Source organism: Mustela nigripes, chromosome 4 (genome assembly GCF_022355385.1).
Source record: "Mustela nigripes isolate SB6536 chromosome 4, MUSNIG.SB6536, whole genome shotgun sequence".
Classification (NCBI taxonomy): domain Eukaryota; kingdom Metazoa; phylum Chordata; class Mammalia; order Carnivora; family Mustelidae; genus Mustela; species Mustela nigripes.
Window position 1 is genome coordinate 43,761,443 of NC_081560.1, and position 11,241 is coordinate 43,772,683.

General features: G+C 44.5%; 1 protein-coding gene across 1 annotated transcript in view; it reads left to right on the plus strand.

The window, feature by feature from the left end:
- Nucleotides 1-328: 328 nt before the first annotated feature.
- Nucleotides 329-11,241, plus strand: part of KBTBD2 (kelch repeat and BTB domain containing 2) — a 194,110-nt gene continuing 183,197 nt past the window's right edge. The window contains exon 1 of the mRNA XM_059396597.1: nt 329-393. The gene's annotated coding sequence lies outside the window, so the exon portion shown is untranslated. The remainder of the gene's footprint in view (nt 394-11,241) is intronic.

The following is an 11,241-nucleotide window of genomic DNA, read 5'->3' on the forward strand; positions in this document are numbered from 1 at the left end:
TTTGAAAACAAACAGTAATAGACACAACCTAGACCATTCGGCCTGAAAATTATAATCTTAGCTGTGTGACCAAGAGTGAACTGAAGTTATCTTCTTCACAGGGCTGTGATAGGATGGAAAAAAACATGTACACTCTGATAGGAAATGAGAGCAGAGGCAAATAAGACTTTAAGAAGACTAAAGGTAAGATCGACAGTGTTCTGGTTTAGAAACTAAGGCTGGAACTTAATTAAATTTCCCCGGGGGTCCTTATGCGTCCCATTCATCACTTACTTGCTTTATCTCATTTTTGCTCCCCAGTATAATCATCCCCCACGCTGTACATTGGGCCCTTCCTACTCTTTTGAGCCCTCTCCCTAAACATAGGGTGATCCAAACTCAAGCTTCAACCAGGTGTTCATGACCTGCTAGTCCAGTCCTCCCACTGACAACTACACAGTAAAGCAAGACAACTTTCTTTCCCAAGCTTCCTTGTCCATGGATGTTATCATTTTCTCTAGGTACAAGTTCAAACCCCAGCCTTTTTTTTTTCTTTTGACAGAGAGATAGAGAAAGAGCACAAGCAGGCAGAGCAACAGGCAGAGGGAGAGGGAGAAGCAGGCTTCCTGCTGAACAGAGAGCCCAATACGGTGCTCAGTCCCAGGAACCTGGGATGAAGTCCTGAACCAAAGGCAGACACTTAACTGACTGAGCCACCCAGGTGCCCCTCGAGCCTTTTTATTTTTCCCTTAAAGAATCAGTTTTGTTAATGGATTCTCTGAGATTTTACCTTTTACTCCCATGTGAGTTAGGATCCTTTATATCCAATGTTCAGTTAAACTGACTTTATACAGGGGTTTCAGCCATATGGACATGCTTCAAATTCCTCCTCCACTATTACTGCCAGCTGAAGAGGCCTAGAGCACATTTCTTCCTGTCCCTTCTCCATTCAATTTGCTTTGGGCACCTCCTTACTGCCTACGGACAAAAATCGCAAAAGGAAAATTTCTACTATTTTAGCCCAGTCTGTTTAGACCCATTTGCCCAACTTGTCACAGGTCTCCCTTCTGGCTGATTCTTCTCAAGCTCAACCCCTGAAACAAACTTGACCTCTCCTGGCTCACCAATCCAGCTCTTGCTACTGTCTCCAAACCACAGCCCTCAAATTTGTATCAAAATTCACCGCCTCCACAGGGACTGCCCTTTCTCAGCAACTTCACCTAGCTCTATGTGCATGACTCTTTTCTCTTTCCTTTACCACCACCCAGCTTTCCATCAACTCCTATAGCTCTTTGTTTCAAATTACATCACAGTTTCCTAGAATGTAGGATCTCAAACCTGGGATCTCTCCCAATCCTACAAACATGGGCACCTACAGTTGTTTAAGAACATACTTCCAAAATAAATAAAATCTTTTTTAAAAAAGTATTTCTTCATTATCTTGAGAGACAGAGATCACAAGAAGGCAGAGCGGCAGGCAGGGGTGGGGGAAGCAGGCTCCCCGCTGAGCAGAGACGCCAATGTAGGGCCCAATCCCAAGACCCTGAGATCATGACCTGAGCCAAAGGCAGAGGCTTAACCCATTGAGCCACCCAGGCGCCCTGAAGAAATACTATTGATCTATGGCTGCCTTTGCATCCAGGACCCAGTGGGGAACCACCACAGACAACAACAAAATGGGATGAGTCCATTAGTCACTTACATTTTCAGGGCTTGGGAGAGGCTCTCTTGGACTCCAATCCCTCCTGCATGGCCATGGTATGTTCCCCTCGGAACCTGCCATCCTGTCCTGTCACTTTGCACACCACAGGGATGTTCTCATATTCTCCAAGATTTAACCTGTCCTTTTCTCTGGTGCTCCACACAATAAGTTGGGGAGGGAGAGAGCACTCAGCTGGCATCCTGATAACCCTGCCAACCTCATGATTAATCCTCCCTTTGGAAGACATCTCACAGCTCAGTGGACTAACTTCTTCCAAGAGGCATTCTATCTGATACATTTCATCTTCAGCTTCCTCTTCCAAATCATAGTCTTCTAAATCATTGGGAAGTACAGTGTTCAAGGTACCATTTTACTTCAATAAATAGACTGTGTTCCCACTTGAGAAGTTTCTCAGGAACTTCTGCTTCCTGCCTTTCAGTTTTTTAAATCTTTGCACACTTTTTGAAGTTCTCATGATCCTCCTCCTCAATCTCATCATTCATGGTCATTTCTTCTTCATCTGTGTTCAGTCTCCCATTCCTGATGGTCCTTCTCCGTGATCCCTTAGTTTTGCAATCTGGAAATGACTCTTCCATCGTTGGAAGGCATTTGCTCAAGGGATCTCTCCAGCTGTGCATCCTGCCACCAGCTCCTATCACACTGAATCCCTTCATCTACCAGCCTGCTATTCATCTGGACCAACCAGGCAGAGCTAGACACATGCGTTGAGCAGCTGTCCCTCTTCTCTCCACCACCTCTTCCAGTTCTCCACATATGAATTCTTCTTCTGTTGTCTTTTTGCTCTCTGATGAGGACTCAGGAGATTTCTCATGCTCTGCATCCTGCCACTGGCTCACATCACACTGAATGCCTTCATCAACATGGCTGAACTGGGCGAGGGAGGTAGGGGGGAGGACATAATTCTCAGGGTAGCTGTTGCTCTCTACAACTTCACCTTTGCCCACTTTCACAGGGAAGCCACGGCCCCCACTACCATTGTCTGGCATGCTTTCCCCAAAGTGAACAGGACTCCAGGTTTTGAACTCTAGGCTCAGGTCCTCAATGGCTTTATTGCTGGAGCAGACTGGCCTTTCCTGCTGAGCTTATCGCCATATCCAGAAGACTGGCACAGACTGGAATTCAGAGTATCCTGGATTTCGTCTCTGTCTTTTGCTTCATCTAGAGAGGACAGGAATTGGAGAACAGCTGCATAGCCTTTTTCTTTACCCAAGTTCATGTCCATGATGGAACCCAACTTTACCACCTCATCACTTCTTACACCATGACACTGTTCCAAACACAGAGTGCTTTCTTTGTCTTTACACATAATGCCATCTGTACCTTCGTGACAGTTATGAAGCACACTTCTCTCCCGAGAACTCTGAAATCCTACAATGCTGCACCATGATGTCTGGCATGGCTTTACCATAAGCCAGGTCATACAAATGGATAGTTTCCTTCAAAGTCTCCCACAGCTGTGTTACAGAGGATCCTTTGCATTGCTCTAGCCCCACTTTCCCTTTCTCACATGCATAGTTTACTTGAGGTGGTGTTCTATTTATGGTGTTAGGAGAAGGGTTCTCACCATGTAGCTGCTGCTTCTGGGCAACAGAAGACAAAACTCCATCTGTTGCTTGAGGAATGTTTTCAGTTTCTATGTCACTATTAGAAGTTGGGATACTGGTCACCATATCACCTTCTGAGTGGGTGTCTTGTTTCTGAGACTTGTTTTCAGCCTGATGAGGTTCAGTCTGAGTCTCCTTCATCTTCATTTTCTACACTGCTGGAACTGTGCTGTGGAACAGCACACTGCTACACTGTGATGGACTGTGTTACACTGCTGGAACTATGCTGTGTTACAAAACATAGGTCTTTGGTTAAGGGCAGTGGGCAATGGGGACTACGGGATGAGGAAGCCAGGAGACTCAATGAGTATCACTGAATATGGGAAATACAGACTTCCATTTCTGAAACCTAGGGTGAGAACACAGTAGTTAGCCACTCGGTCTCCTGCAGCCAGTCACAACATTCAGCCAGGATGCAGCCAGCTGACCACACCAGTTGGTCAAATATGCAGTGTTTTCAACACCAATTGGTAGCTACTGGCCCCCACTTCTCCATGGATATCCTCAGGATTTGACAAGGGAAAGGGCAATGACCAGAACCATGGGGCCTCCAGTACGTTCCTTCACCACGAAAGCAGGCATCTGTTCTGATGGGTTGGTCGCCAGGCTATCAGATAGTCAGTGTTTTATGAATCACCCCTACTTAGTAGTGACTCTTTTTCAGAGAGACCTAGCACCCAGGAAGAGTAATTTAGGATTGCTGTGGCTGTGGAAAGAATAATTATGTCAGCTCTTATAAAGCAAAGAAGAACAAAAGTTCTTTGTATGTACAGGCCTTTCTAAACCTTTTTATTCAGCACTACTCATTCACAGACCCATCTTCCCCTGTTTTCCAGTCTTCAGAAGTAAAGAGGGCAATGGTGCCAATAATGCCAGACACATTTCTGTCATACAAATTCATGTGGGGAATGGCATTTGATTTCGTAAGACAGATTTATACAATTGACAAAGATAAAACTTCTAAGTCTATAAAAGCAATAGTTAACTGAGATCTGCATTGAGCAGGCAATTTACTCAATATGGTGAGGTTGATCTTATGAAGTAAATTTCGCTGTTGGAATGCACCAAAATGCTTCTTGGACCTGGCCTAAGGTATTTATACATACATGTTCATGAATTTCTTCCTTTATTGAAAGGAAGCAAACAAATCTCAGCTTGGACCTCAATATGGTCTACAGAGGTTAGAAGTCAACAGAATGAAGTTCATGTAACTACAGACAGACACAACTTCCCACCATACATGTTGCACTATATCACACATTGGAACAAAATACCTTAATAGCAGGTCCCTGTCACAGTACTCTATCAGTCATCCACTACAAAAACTTAGAGGTTAGAGCTGGGGTTTTTTCTTTCCCCTCACTGGTCAGCAAAATCTCTTGCTATTCTTTAATACCTTCCCCCTTCCATTACCATGCAAAGGACTTCAAGTTTTCTCCCACATTTTTACCTCAATAACTACTAGTCAATTTCTTGACCCAACTTCCTGATATACCATAGATTAATGATCCATACTACTACTAGAATTATCTTTCTAGCCCAATTCTATCTAGTCCCTCACTCCAGGGAAAGTAGTTGAAGGGTGTGTCACTGCCAGTGAGGAAATGAGGAACAATGACCACATTTCTTAGGATCCCCAAAGGTCCTCATTATGTGATGTCACTCTTTCATCTCACTCTCCCCCTAAGCCTGTAGGCTCTAGTTATACGTAGGTTCTCCCACAGGCCGACTACTCTTCACTTTTCTGGGACATCCTCTTTCCATACTCCCTTCCAACTGCCACAAAAATCTTAAAGAAAAAAAAGAAGGAAAGGATAAAAAAAATACAAATCCCACACTTTGTGACAACAGATGGACTTTGAGGGCATTTTCTTAAGGGAAATAGGTTGGACAGTGAAAGCTAAATGTTATGTCTCACTTAATACATAAATTCAGCCCTCTATTTCAATTGTACAGCATGGTGTACTGCATATGTAATTAACATTAAAAGATGGTAGATGCTGGATTTTGGTTGTGTAAGAAGCTTGCAAGTCACTTACTCCAAACAAAATAAAAAGCCGAACTGGAAAAAAAAAAAAAAAATCAAGAACACTTCTCAGATCCTTTGCAGCACGTTACAGGGCAAAGTGCTACCCACAAAGTTGGAGAGATATGTGAATACAAACACAAATAATACAAATACAAGGGGCGCCTGGGTGGCTCAGTGGGTTAAGCCGCTGCCTTCGGCTCAGGTCATGATCTCAGAGTCCTGGGATCGAGTCCCGCATCGGGCTCTCTGCTCAGCAGAGAGCCTGCTTCCCTCTCTCTCTCTCTCTGCCTGCCTCTCCATCTACTTGTGATTTCTCTCTGTCAAATAAATAAAATCTTTAAAAAAAAAAAAAAATACAAATACAAAGCCTCAGAAGAGGCTAGTTAACTACTGGAACAAAATCCAAGAGATAAAAACTCTATGAGAACTAGTAGTAGGGTAGGGAAAATAGAAACTGATACTGACAAATTGTGGGCTCAGGGTCAACACATCTGAGAGTTAAAAACTTGAAGGGGACCCTTTGCTTTTCTGAGTTTTATCTTCAGTACCTCAACTAATTTCTCACAGTAAATCTAGGAGAAAAATCCCCTGTGCTTCCCACAGGGAGAGTGGGAATGAGGAGGCATTGTGACACATGCCAGAAAAAGTCTATTCTTAACAAGGTCATATCTCAGAAGAGGCTAGTTAACTACAGCCTAACTGATGGGGGGTGGGGGGGGAGAGGCAAATACTTGTCTCAAAAACCCACCCTAACTCTTCCCTACCCAGTGAGAGAAGGAAAGTGATCCCTGTCTCACCTCCACAACTTAATACATTACTAAAGGCCTGTTTAAAGCATTTCCTTTTATCCAGTACAGAATGCCTGACAATCAAGAAAACATCACAAGATATACTGTGATGTTAACAAAAAATTGTTTTGCTTACAAAAAATCCATTTTAAATATGAAGACAGTAGGGGTGCCTGAGTGGCTCAGTCAGTTAAACTTCTGACTCTTGATTTCAGCTCAGGTTCATCTCAGGGTCATGGGATCAAGCCCCGTGTTGGGCTCCACATGCAGCATGGAGCTGGCTTGAGAATCTCTCTCTCTCTCTCTCTCCCTTTGCTACTCCCCCCTTTCTAAAATAAACAAATAAATCTTTAAAAATAAATAAATATGAAGACAGGAATGACAAATAAATACATGGAGAAAGAAATACCACACTAATACTAATCAAAATAAAGTGGACAAGTTTCATTTCTCTCAGACAGGACAGACTTCAGAGCAAGGAAAGTGATCAGGGATAAATAGTGGCATTACATGAAACATCAATTCTCCACTGAAACATAACAATCCCTAAAGTGTATGCCCTTAACGGGGTGAAACTATGGGAGGCAAATTGATAGAACTACAAGGAGAAATAGAGTGATCCACCATTCCTATTGTGAGTCTTTAACACTCCTCTATCAAAATAAGGCAGATGTAGTGGGTAAAAAAAGCCGCAAAGACAATAGAACACAACACCTCCCTCAACCAACTAGAAATAACTGACATCCACACATATTACTTCATCCAACAGAATACACATCTACTCACACCCACATGGAACATTCATCAAGACAGACTACACTGTGGACCATAAAACACTTTTTACAAATTAAAAAGCATATTAAGCATACAGTGTCTGCACTTAGCATAAAACTGAATATAGAAAAACAAAGATCACTGTAAAATCCCAAATACTTTGAGATTAAATAACTACTAAGAAACACTGAATCAATGAAGAAATCTGAGAAGCTAAATATTTAGAACTAAGTGAAAATACAATTGTCAAAATTTGTTGGATGGCACCAAAGCAGTGCTTTGTAAAGATCTAAAAATCAATCGTCTAGCCTCTAACTTAGGAAAGACAAAAGAAATACTATGAACTCTGTTCCAAGATTCCATAACCTAGACAAAATTGACCATTCCTCTTTTTTTCTTTTTAAAAAAAATTTTATTTTTTAAATTTCTTTTCAGTGTCCCAGAATTCATTGTTTATGTACCACACCCAGTGCTCCATGCAATATATGCCCTCCATAATACCCACCACCTGGCTCACGCAACCTCCCACTCCCCTCCCCTCCAAAACCCTCAGTTAGTTCCTCAGAGTCCACAGTCTCTCATGGTTCATCTCCCCCTCCAGATTCCCCCAACTCCCTCTCCTCTCCATCTCCCCATGTCCTCCGTGTTATTCCTTATGCTCCACAAATAAGCAAAACCATATGATAACTAACTCTCTCTGCCTGACTTTATTCACTCAGCATAATCTCTTCCAGTCCTGTCCATGTTGATACAAAAGTTGGGTATTCATCCTTTCTGATGGAGGCATGATACTCCATAGTATATATGGAACACATCTTCTTTATCCATTTGTCCGTTGAAGGGCATCTTGGTTCTTTCCACAGTTTGGCGGCTGCAGCCATTGCTGCTATGAACATTAAGGTACAGATGGCACTTCTTTTCACTACATCTGTATCTTTAGGGTAAGTACCCAGTAGTGCAATTGCAGAGTCATAGGGTAGCTCTATTTTTAATTTCTTAAGGAATCTCCACACTGTTTGACCAATTCCTTGAAAGGCAAAGATTGCCAGATTCACACAACTAATAAGGGACATTTGTATAGGCCTATATCTAATAAGTTAATCTATTAAGGCCTATATCTATTGAATCAATAACTGATTACCTTCCAGAACAGAAAGTGTCAGGCCCAGAAGGGCTCACTGGTGAAATCAACCAAACACATGTAAATGTACTCAACCAATGTTTGACAAAGGAGCAAAGAGAATACGATGGAGCAAAGATAGTCCTCTCAATAAATTCTCCTGGAACAACTGGACACACATGCCAAGAAGTGATTCTAGACACAGACCTTACAACAAACACTCTTCACAAAAATTAACTCAAAATGGACCACAGACCTCCATGTAAAATGTGGAAACTATTAGACCTAGAAGTTAACACAAGAGAAAATCTAGATGATCTCAGGAATACTGACGACTTAGCTACTATACCAATCCACAATCCATGTAAGAATTGACACTTGTGTAACTCTGGGCCAGTCTGGGACTCTGAGCCTCTGTTCCCTCGTTTATGAAACAATGAAAACAATAATACCTAGCTCATGGAGCTGTTGAGGTCAAATGAGAGAATCTACTTCCAGTATTTGGCAGAATAACTGGCATATAGGTAGAATTCAAATTTTCTATTAAGGTGAACTTCAATCACTGACCCTGTGTGCTGCCATAATCTCTTTTGCATCAGGACAGGGTGAGGGAAGGGAAGTCATGGATTTGAAGGTATTAGAAACCCTCAGGCATTGCTTGAAGGGGAGGGTCCCTAACCCCACTGAGCTTCTTGAATTTCTTACCTGCCCCAGGAACACAGAACGGATTATAGCTGGGATTCTGGTACCAAGGACTCGGGTAAGTCTGCTGGCCCACGGCATGCACACAAGAAAAGGTTCTGGCGTTACCGCCCTCAAAATGTGCATTGTTTTCTGAAGAGGAATTCATTTTCTAGGCTGAAAAACAGGTGTTCATATTAAGGAAAGGGCAGTGGCGCTCAGCCCTGTATACTGCCGTGAAGGGAGAAATCATCCTAGTTCCCTTTCAGAACCCCAAACCTGGGTGGCAGGGTCCTCACCGTCTCTTCCCACTCGTCTGGGATCGGGGCACAGGGTTGCACTGCACTGAGGATCTGAGCAGTGCTGCCCAGGGACGGGGCCGCATCTTGCCAAAGCATCTCAGCTCCCAGAGCAGCAGCAGCAGCAGCAGCAGCAAAGTAAGACTGAAGCCTGGGAAGCCAAGGGGGAAGCTGTACGGCGCCTGGAGCGCCCCGGGCAGCGCCCAGGAGCTCCACCCGGGGCAGTGGCTTGGACCCGGCCTGCGGGTACTGGTCTTTGGCCTCACCGCCAGCATGCCTACCCCACACCACCTCCTCCCCAGTCTGGAGGAGCCCATCCCCTGAGCCCAGGGTCTCCTTACCCACGGCTCACCCCCAGCCCCGGTCCCACAATCCAGTCTACTCCGCTCCCCCGGGATCCGCAACCCAGCACACCCATCTGCTCCAAACCTACCTCCGTGACCTGCAGAGTCTCTGGCACCGGGTGTCCTGGCTCCGGCCCTTACATACCCTGGTTGGCACGTGCTGCCTGTTGCGCAGGTGCAGCTCTAGCGCAGATGGCCCGCGCATGCGCTCTGGACGAGGCCCGCCCCCCAGGCTGCCTTGACTGAAGGCACCTGAGGAAACTCGCGGGGAGCTTTCTGCACCATGTGAGCTCCAGTGCGTGCACACCCAAGTGTCGGTGCCTCCAGAGGATGGATCAGTCCCTGTCCCTTTTTCTCTCCCAGACTGTCCCTTCCATTTGAGTGTGTTCCGTTAGGACAGCTTCGGACACCTCCTCTGAGCTCCTGGTGTCCCTCGGGCCTAACGCCCCAGACACAGGAAGAGGAGCTGACGGAGGAGAAGGAGAGGGGAAGGAGGAAGCCAGCCTGGTCGGTGCAGGAGTTTCACAAAGGAGGGGCGCTCCAGCCTGCTTCCCGCTGAGGCGAGTAAAAACCAGGGGAGCAGAACCTGGCAGTTAAGGCGCCATTGGTTGGGAGAGTGAGGGACAGGAGGCCTGGAGAAGTCGTCTGTGAGCTGGTAGGTTGGCAGGTTGAGGGAGAAGCTGGCACACACGGACTCCGCTTTCTTTGCACGTGGGAGAAAGGAAAGTCTTCCAGGAGAGTAGTTACCGGGAGTCGTGGGGTTGGAAGGACGATTGTGACGTTGTTGTTTTGTTTGTTAAAGGTAGAGATTTCGGTATCTTTATGGCCAGAATGGACAGAGGGGGAGATGTTCCCTATAGTGGAGAGAGAAGGGATGTTAGGAAGCACAAGGCAAGGTTCGCTAAGCCTAGTTACAATGCTCTGCCTTGGACCCAAGTTACTGAGATAAGAGGGAAATGAAGTCCCGAAGGCAGGGATTCAGTGCTTTAGCATCTGATGACCTTGATTGTTTTCAATGGAAGGCGGGAATAAGACTTACAGGGAGCCCTGAAAATTTGGAATGGGTGTCTGCATTATTTGGTAGATATTGTGTTTGCCAGAATTTGTGATAGGTGAAACAGAATAAAGATTTTCTTCCACCTAAGGAGCTCTGGAGGTAGATGGCCTGAGTGTTGGTTTGGTGGCATCTTGGCATCACAAAGTACCCAGTCTCTTCTCTTTCTACTCCAAAATCCTTAGCACTGGCTTCCTTTTTCAACTTACCTCGTATCCAAGATGCCTGTTACCAGTACAAGGCAAAGGGAGGGGCAGGGAAAGGATTTTTTTTTTTTTTTAAAGAAGAAAGAAAAAAAGGGCCCACAGCAACTTCTGCTCAGTGATCAACCTTGTTCTTAAGGAGTTATTCTAGAAAACCCATGTAATATCAGATTATCTTATTGGTTACTGACAGCTATTAGGATGTTTGGGAGCTCTTCTCTTTCAGTGCGGTATGTTGTCTCTTGGAACAAGTTGGGATGCTGTGACTAAGAATAGGGCAAATAGGTGTTAATTGGGCAAATAACTGCTATACTGCTTTAGTTAATGAAAGAAGCATTATTCCATTTACTTACATGAAGCCCAATCATTCCTTTCACAGCTAAGTTTCTTCATAAAAGATCATAAACAGTCTTCCCCACATCGCACTCCTTCACTCACTCCAAATCTAGATTTTGTTACCATTGTGCCCACTCATCCACCCTCACCAAGGACACTAATGAACAATTTGCTTCTAAATGGCATGTAAACTTCGGTCCTCATGTCACTAAACCTTGCCTCCCAGGTATGAGCCCAACTGGTTCTACATCCTGTCTGCTTGCCCTTCTTTTTTTTTTTTTTTTTTTTTTTTTTTTTTTTTTTTTTT